Genomic DNA, 9,850 nt, shown 5'->3' with positions numbered 1-9,850 from the left:
TACTGTGCCCTTGCAGCAGCAAAGGCTGACAGTATCCCATGCTGCATCAGGCAGAGCTCTACTGGCAAGATTGAGAGAGATGATCCTTCCTCTGTACTCAGCCTTGGTGAGCCACATCTAGTTCCAGTGCTGGCTCCTCAGGACAAGACAGACAAGGGACATAGTGGAGCAAGTTCAGCAAATGATGATGAAGATGACTGTAAAAAGATACTTTCTGATTACACTTCTCTTCTGCTTCATTTAATCCAAGATATAATTTGCTATTTAAAGAAAGCTTTTTTTCCATCTTTCTCAGGCTAACATAATTCATTATAAGCAGTGTATGCATTTTTCTGTATACCTGCGTGTGTGGGTGTGTCTATGAGTGTATAAGTTTACATCATGCCCTGAAACATACAAAATACGTCCAAAACAATGGTTTTCATACAGTATGCCTCTTAGTATGATAATTATCATGACGATACTTATGAGGGATCATAGTAATTTCCTTCTAATACTGAACAAGGAACTTTGGAGGCAAATAGAATTATTCTTAAATATATGCCTTAACACAGGTCTCCTTACACATACCTGGGAACAGTTAATTCCTTTAACCAACACTTCAATAATAAGCCTTATGTATATTATCAATAAGAGAGCTGTGTTACATAAATCACAGAAGTGTATACTGAACTGAATTCAGTTATACTGCTCTTGTTACATCTAGAAATCACTTCAGCAGCCATGTTCTGCAAGGTTAAATGTACACACTGGTTATGTTACATCTTTCAGACCTTTTCTGCTGATAGAAAGAATGTATGTAGCCTGAGCAGTATTTATAAAGAGTTACTTTCATAGCTACACATTCATAGTGGTATAACGACCTGCACAATACTTGGATGCAAGACCGGTCAGTCACACTGTCCCCTTGCTGTGATGCACCCAAAGTTTATTTTAAGAAAGGAAACGAGAAATTTATGTGAGAAAAATACATACAGGTTACCTTCTGGCCTCTGCAATTCTCTGAGGTATTTTAAAATATTCAAATGCATGCTAGTTCTCCAGCTCTGTCAATAGACTTTTAAAGTCACGTGGAAGTCTGTCTTCACCTCTTCCAAGGTACTATTGGGCAATGAATACATCTGTTTAATTTTGCTGAGGTCCAGTAACTCAATTTCTTCAGTGCATCTCTCCAAAGAACTTTGGTACTCACATTTTTTTCCACCACAAAAGTAAGATTCTACAGTAAATTTCTCAGACTTATATCAGTCCATTGCATAGTTGCACTTACAGATTCACAAGCCATCCATAACTACTAAAATCCCCTTCACTGTTCCACTGTAAACCAAATAACAAGAGAATCAGAGATTAAGTATACTTCTGAATGCTTATGCGACAGTGAAAAGAGCATCGATTATCCAGGAGGACAGTGCAATATAACATACTCACAAACACAGCAAGCAATTGTTTCATTGATTATTGTAAATGATGTCTTAAGTAACATGTGTTCATTTCTGCTGGTAATGTACTATCTGACTTCCTCAGATCTCTAGGTGAAGGATGTATTGAACATTTCTGGTCAAAGAGCTTCAGCTTGTAGTGACAAAAGTCTAGGGCAGCAATTGAATACAGATGGCAACTTCAGAGCCTATGCAAACAGGTGAACTTTGTCAAGCTTGACATATCTAACAACAGGAACCCTTGGCTGTGTTTGTTTTCCTTACATTATTGAAATACTTAACAAAATAAACTTTCCATTGACTGTTCTTATTTTACCTCTGTAGTTTTAAATGCAAATTATTGAAATAGGGAAAACCTGCAAGGAGTCTTATTCAAGAAGCTAAATTAATCAATGCCAGCATAAGGAAAAATTTATGTCCTGTGCATTAGGGGTTGTCTACAGGACACTAAGAGCAGAAGAAGGATATTAACTTAGGATGCACAAAGTGCTTTGCACACCGTCTGCACATACACACTCATGGTGTATGCTAAGGCAGACAAAGCTTCCTGAAGAAAAGAGCAGTGTCTAAAGATCTGTCTGTTTTTTCTAACTCTGCAATTATTTTCTATTCAAATTTAATGCGTTTTATTTCTTTCTAGGTGTCTCCCAGCACCACTACCTTTGAAGACAACACTTAACAACCCCAAAACTGTGGCAATCAAGAGGTACTCCAGAACATATCTCACATTCTGTTGACTGACTTTTCTTTCTGTGACAGCAGCCCTCATTGGCATAATTTAATAAATAGATCTCCCAAAATTCATAATGACTATATGACTCTCTTTGTACTCTAGTCTTGCAGAAATTGACCCAGACTTAAATTTACTTATTTTTTTGTCTTCAGCCCCTAAGACTAAAGTCTGTAAGATTGGATTTGCAGGTGTTACACCATACCTCTTGTTTTATTCCTTTCTTCAACATGATTCATTTTTACTACATAAATAAATATGAATATGTTGTAGCTATGTCAATGTTTGTTGTTATTTTTCTCTTATGAGCAGATTTTAGAGCAGGCCTTTGTTTTGCAAGCTACAGAGCATCAGATTCTTCTGTGATGCTTCATTTGTGTAAGGATAACAAGGAAAAAATTTAGCAATGATGTTTCCTTCTCTGTGAAGAAGGAAAGTCTGGTTTTGTGTTGTTTCACTTTGTTTTGGTTTCCTATGGTATTAGGCAACCCTCTGCATACTTAGAAGAGCTTTGGAGTTTGAAACAACAGTTATAATTTTGAAGCTATTAGAAAAAGTAGCAAATGGATGGCAACAACAATGATTTCTACATTTCCAGAGACTTTGGCACAGTCAGCAGCATTAACATAGTATGCCAGCCTGACTTCCATCTTTAAGAGAACACAAAATAATTTAAATAAAAATCTCAACAAAAATATGTTTTTGTCTATCACCTTGGTGAAGACATAATTGCAAGTGGTCATCATGCCAGGTAGGCAGGGGTTAAGGAAAAAAAATCAGAATATATACTGGGTAAACTGAATCTTTTCAAGTCAATGTAGCAATCACAGCTTCTGCTTTAGAAAGCCAGAGGGGAATCTTCTGGAAGGACGTTGGCAAGAAAAAAAAAATGCTACTAAAATGTTTAATAAGCCACAATCATGATTCATGAAATGTTGAATGTTTGCTTTGCCATATCAATGGTTAAACCCAGGAAATTATTTCTAGGATTGTGTTCATCTTGCAAGGAGAAAGAAAAAAATATTTTACCGTTTCATGAGAAAAAAGCAAAACCAGGTATTTTTTAAGCAGAGAATTGCATGTAGTTCATCAAAGGTCATAGCGATGTTGCCAGAAGCAACATGGTTTTGTTAGCATTTCATCTTAAAAAATGATCTCTCCATTTGATGTGCTGTGTATCTCACTGATGGCAAAAGGAGGCAGACTAAAACTGAGTTCTATGGGACTTCCAACGTGTTAAGCACAGGTGGAAGTGATTCAAGATTATTATATTATAGGGGCAACAGGAAGGATTCCGTTTTACTAAAACTACTGCTGTACAAGTAGCTTGCAGACACAGTTCATACTTACATTACTTGAAAACAACAAATAATAATACTTTGGATGAAATATTGAACAGAGCTTGGAAAATGAAACTGATCATATCTACATATCTACATACCTGCTTCTTGGCTTAAGAAGTATTTTGGTCTGATGTGGTAATTAATTTTTTTCATTTCCTGTCAAACAGTAATGAATTAATTAGAAGTTATTGGTCTCTCTTGCATATTTTCTTTAATATTTTAGTACTTTATATCTTCCCACCATTTTACTTCTTCAGGATTTTGTTTTTCTTATGTCAACAAAGCAAGTTACAGTGATTTCACCATCACTGTGGCCAGTGAGCATTAGCTGGTTCTTTGTTACAAGGCTGCAAGACATTTTCTTGTGTCCAGTGCCTAGGATATTGTCCCTTCATGAGACACTGTAATAATAAACCTATTATTGCTATAGCCACACACACAAACAGATGCACACAAAACACTACCAAAAAAACCCAAAACAGAAAGATGGCTGTTTCATAAGTTAATAATTGAAATAAAATTGTTAATAATTGAATATAGGCTATGATTCTCCGTATTATCCCTGCATAAATGCAGTTTCCAAAAATTATACCCTACTTCATAAGATTATGTTACAGGGTGGTTTATTAGCAGTTCTCAAGACCATCAAGAAAGTGGTAGCATTTATTTTAGTGACACTGATACAGAAGAACGGAACAGCAATTCAGCCTATCATATCTACATTATCATTCTGAAAGCAGCTGCTGTACTGATGACACATCTATAATTCTCCAGAAAAGACATAATGAAAACATAAACTTCAAAGGCTCTTTTGTAAAAATGTTTTTGCATCTTTGTGATACATTCACTGAGATCAGCTATTGAAACATTGAAGGTTTATTTGATTTTTTAACTATTTTTTTAAACCATAACCATTAAATGTATCTTGGCAACTTATGTTTATCTTTAGTGTGTTGGGATTTGTTTGTTTTTAAGAAAGATCCTCAGGACAAAATCTTTTAAGTTATTCTGAAGTGACAATGGTATAATAAAGGCTTATAAAGAACCATGGTCGTCTTTCAGAGGTGTAGGTGATATGCATGGTTTTGGGGTGGGAGGGGGGTTGTGTTTTTATACTAAATTATGAAAGTCCCCTAAATAAATCACTATTTTGTAACTATGACTTCAGTAAGATCTCCAACACTATAGATGATTAATGTTTTCCTCATTTTTGCCTTTTTAAATCACTTATTCTTAGACATGCTTGTCATCTCAGGTATTCAAAACACAAAGGACAGATGAAGTTTATAGATCAAATCTTCCATCTCTTTATCTTGAACATGTACAAAAATCTTACTTTTCTGAATTCTAGTCCTCATTAATTTCACAACTGAGATTAATTTGAACCTGATAACACTCTAATTCCTTGTTTGAAATTACTTTTCTGTTATACTTGCTCATTTTACAGGTATGCCTGCTGGAAAGGAATATACAGGAATTTTGGGGAAGAGCTGAGGTTAATTCTGTTCTCTTCTTTCCTCCCTATTGTGTTTTTTTTTGTCTTAGTATTTCTCTATAATTTATCTTTAATCACAGTCTTAGGGTGCTTATACATGCCACAATTGTTTCTAGAATTACATAAAGTAATGCATAATTTCCAAAACCTTTTTGATTTTTCTGTGTATAAATATTCCTCGTAGCACATTTTGTTAAAGTAAGTAGTCTAGCAGTTGATTTATACTTTGATTTGTGACAGAAAGTTAATTTAATTTTTTTCTAAGTATATTTTACATTGCCTTGTTTTAATTAGCCTTCAGGTAAGATTCTATTTCATTGCAGCCTACATCATCAGGTTGATTACATTGAGTGACCCATGTTTAGAATTTGACAAGCACTTTTACTACAGTGTCTCATATCTTAGTAGTGGTCTGACTAATTTAACTTTGGAAAGTCTTAATTTACAAAAAGTGATCTATAAAAAACAGTTGCAAAATTTCCTAGTCTGTAGAAGATTCCTCACACAATGTTATATGTAGTGAATACATTTCATACATATAGTAATTGTATTGAACATATATGTTATATATTCAACTGCTTATAGTAGCAGAGTTTTGTATTCAAGAAAAAAGAAGAGAAGACAGGGAAGGGGAAGAGGAAAAAGAGGAGAAAGAGAGAAAGGGAGAAATAAAAAGAAAAAAGAGAACTGAATTTTAAAAAATGAAGAAAAAAAAACAATAGAAAAAAGAAAAATAGAAAAATAAGAAGAAGAAAAAGAGAAAAAGAAAGATTTTAAAAGAAATGAAAAATATGAAAACAGAAAAGGAATAAAAGAAATGAAGGAAAAGGGAAAAAGAGGAAAAATGAATAAATAAGGAAAAGGAAAAAAGACAAAACCAAAAGCCATTGATATGGATTACAAAATGGACTTAGCCTTCTACTTACAATAATATTATTAGGAAAGGGACAGGTCCATATTATCCTTTATTTTGTTTTTTCTTTACTGGTATTTCCCAGACCATGTTATGCTGTCTTATCAGACCACTAATATCCTTCACAATTTGCCAGCATATAGCTCAGAAATTCTTATTTCCATCTGTGTCTGCATCCTGATGTGTCCTGTCTGAATAAAAAGAGATCACCTAAACCTGCCAGCAGACAGCTTGAGAGAAGGCCTGGTGGAAATACATATTTTAAAGGCAATTGTATGAAAAAATTGTTAGTAGAGCAGTATTAGGGAGCATCTTGACAATTAGAAACTTCAGAAAGTTATAGCTTACAGCAATACAGTTATAATTTATGAACAGTTCTGTTTAATGTTTCAACAGTTCAGATTGTCACTAAATTATCACAAAAAATTGAATGAGTTATTTGAGAATAGTTAGCCTGTTCAGCACTAAGCATCAGTATTTTCTTTGTATTTCATAAACTTAGTTGCAGCCTTGAAGTACCAGGTCTATCAACCAATCCCAGCTGACCTGCAGGATTAGGGAAGTGAAAATGTAAAGAGTAAATGAGACAGTGAAAGTTTACTTCGAAAGCAGCAAGCAGAGCTGCAAAACACTGATTAATGATGTATCACATAGTTTTACTGACTTTTAAGAAAATAAAGATTCTTGAACTTCACTGCTTTTACCTATCTGTTTTTCATTTTAACACTAAGCTGTCCGAATTTTTCATTGTAACTAAATTGTCCTAATATTAAATTCTTCTAACTCTCCAAACAATTTGTTTACAAATGCAACATGATTTAAGCAAAATTATTCATTATTTTCTATTCCTTCAATGTTTTGGGGTTTTAAAAATGTAAATAAGATTTAAAGTATGGGTTATGTTTTATTAATTCTTTTCTACTGTACCATTGGTGTTGCTTGCTACTTGCACTATCTGATTGACCAGCTACAACAATCAGTTGTAGATCAACCTTGATTTTTAATGAAAGGATAATAATGCAGAAGGAATAAATTAAGCACACTTGTGCATTATGAGAAGAGCTGCTTTTGTGAATATTCTGCTTATTTATTCTTCTTTATGTAGGTTTATAACCTAAAATGGTTTTGGTATTTTTCTTTAACATGCAATATATTTTATGACTTTATGTAAAATTTATGTTTTCATCTTCTTTTATCTAGTCTTTGTGAGTGAACAGTAGAGTGATGTAAGAACTTTAACAAATATTGAATATTGTAATACCAACTTGTAGATATGTTTCCATCTAACTATTTCACAAATCACAATTTTATTTGTCAAAGCAAGCTATTCAATGCATGAAAGTGCAGAAGTTATATCCTGGATTCTCCCTAAGATGTACTGTGCTGCTAAAATAGGCTAGATAGCATGAGGAGACCAGCAGAAAGCTTATTTTTTCTTTCTAGAATTTAGGGCTGTTATTCTGGTCAATGATGATTTTTTGCCATTTAGATGTCTGCCTTAAACAACATCCACTGAAAGCCTGAGTTTACTGTGATGGTATGTTTAATTACTGAAACACTGAGTTCCCCCAAAAGACTTGTTTGCCTCATTTGAATTCCTTGCATTGAAAACATCTTTGACCAGTATTTTGCAAACTCTTTTTGACCCCTTCCAATCTGCAAGGCCTTTTTTTCTTGAGAGTTAAATAGTGCTATTCTGGCCTATTTAGGAGTGCTATCAAGACCTATTAATCATTTTGTGCTTCCTCCTGTATCAAAGTACTTCCATCAGCATCTTTCATCAATTAAACCAGAGATGGATGAAAGCTAATCATTTTTATGTTAAGATTCTTCTGTCTCTGCCAAACAAGGTTCATTTTGTTATGGAATCTGGGAAAACTGCAGTGCAAAAAACTGAGTCCCATCACAGAAAATATAATGCAGATCATTTGCCTGTTAGGCAATAAGAGTTCAAATTCCCTCCATCACAGGAGAGAACGTAATGTTGTCTCCCACATTCCAGTTGGGCCTCTAAAATCCTAAGAAGAATAGCTACTGCTTTATCTGACAGTGTGGTTGTGGGGTTTGGGTTTTCCTTGTTATTTTTTATTTGTGTGTGTGTGTGTGCTGTTCATGTCCCCACCCCCTCCCCACCCCCCACCCCCTTCTTTTTTTTTAACTCCCAAGCCTAATTTTGTGATTCATATGGTACAAATGCCTGCCAGACTGGTATCGGAGGTGATCTGGGAAATGCCTAGCTTGTAGATCTTGAGGAAACGATGTGCTAAATATTCAGCCCATAGGCAGCTGCAATCATGTCAAAGTACAAATCTTCAGGTGCCTAGGAAAGCTTTCTGAGTGAAAAGTCAACTGCCTACGTACTGTAGCTTCCTGAAACACCAGATGGCACTTGACTGTGGGTTTTGATCATATAAATATTGGAGAAGCTAAGCAAAATGAGGTGGCATAAATCCTCTTATGGATTTAGCAGTAGTCTTCTTTCATAGAATGTGCACATTTGGATTCTGATACTGTGTTTGACCAAAATAACAGAAAAGAAATGAAAATGTAGAAGTGTTTCTGTTCCTGTTATATTTTCAGCCTGAAATTCAGATCAAAGAATGTTAGTCTGGAGTAGTTTTATTCTTGTATCTGCAAATTATCCAAAGGAACAAAAAAAAAAAAAAAAAAACAACGCACAGCTCCCCAGACCTATTCAGAGTCGGCCTTTGATATCTTGAGACCTGTTTCCTTTCATGGGATCTGAGAACAGAAGATATTTTTAAGAGCTGCTGTAGAGTAAGAAAACAGCTTAGAATGATAATAGATATAGAAACACAGTTTAAAATATGCATGACTGCCATTCATGTAGATGCATATTCTTTTTCACAAATGCCAGCCTATATAAATGGCTTTGCATTATGTCAGTTTTCTATGGCTGACTTTTTTCTGTGCAAGTTTTGTTAACGGCCATATTTGAGATGTGGACCCTTCCAAAGCAGCATGGTCCCTTACGTTAACCATGTGCATCTATACTTAAATGTTCTCCATCTACTTTGAATATGTAAATAAGCCAGTCACTGCAGCAAAAGCATGTGTTACAAAAATATGATACGTATACCTTGCTTTATAATGTTTTTTTTACTTGGCTAGACAAAGGACTGGGTAGCAAAAGCAAGGCCTCTAAAGAATATTCAGGCCTATAAAAAATAGTAAGCTATACTTTAAAAAAAGTTATATATAACAAGGTATGTATAACTTTAGTCTATTTGTAATTATCAATCACAATGGAATAACAGTTGAACCTTTCCAAAATAAGCATCTAAGCTATCACAGTGCCAGACTGATTTTTTTCTAACAAAATCATGTTTAGCAAGAATGGAGTGTCATAACTCAGGGAACTAGTCAAATCTTCTTTTCTTCTGACTTACTGCAAGTATATTTTAGTGCTTATAAAATTTTAATGACGTGTCAACTGTGTTTGAATTCTCCTTTCCAATGAAGAGTATTTTCCTTGATTGGCATCACATTATAACTTTTATTTCAGAAAACCTGATCTCTTGAACAAACGTCATCATTTGATTCCTAGCTGACATTCCCTTCTCACTTCATACTTGTATGAAATTAGTATTGCACTCTGAATGAAACAAATGTCATATTTCATTTTTATTTTTATTGCACATATTTTTCACTTATAAAAGAGAAAATAATCCACACACAGAAAAGGAAAGTTACCTTCATCAAATTCTAGCCTAAGGAGAGAGAGCTACTCCTTGACAGAGACCTCAATATAAGGATAATGCTTGGCCTGTTCCTAACGTGAAATATGTGAGCAATTTCCACCGAAAAATTTCAGATTTTCTAAATGTAGTGTTGATTCAGAACCATTATTGTTAAGACCATAATCCTTAAAGGCACAATGAGCATCTAATGTTACCTGCACACTTGGGT

The sequence above is a fragment of the Falco punctatus genome (genome assembly GCF_963210335.1).
Source record: "Falco punctatus genome assembly, chromosome: 2".
NCBI lineage: Eukaryota > Metazoa > Chordata > Aves > Falconiformes > Falconidae > Falco > Falco punctatus.
The sequence above is the reverse complement of the archived record's forward strand: the minus strand, read 5'-3'. Positions refer to the sequence as shown.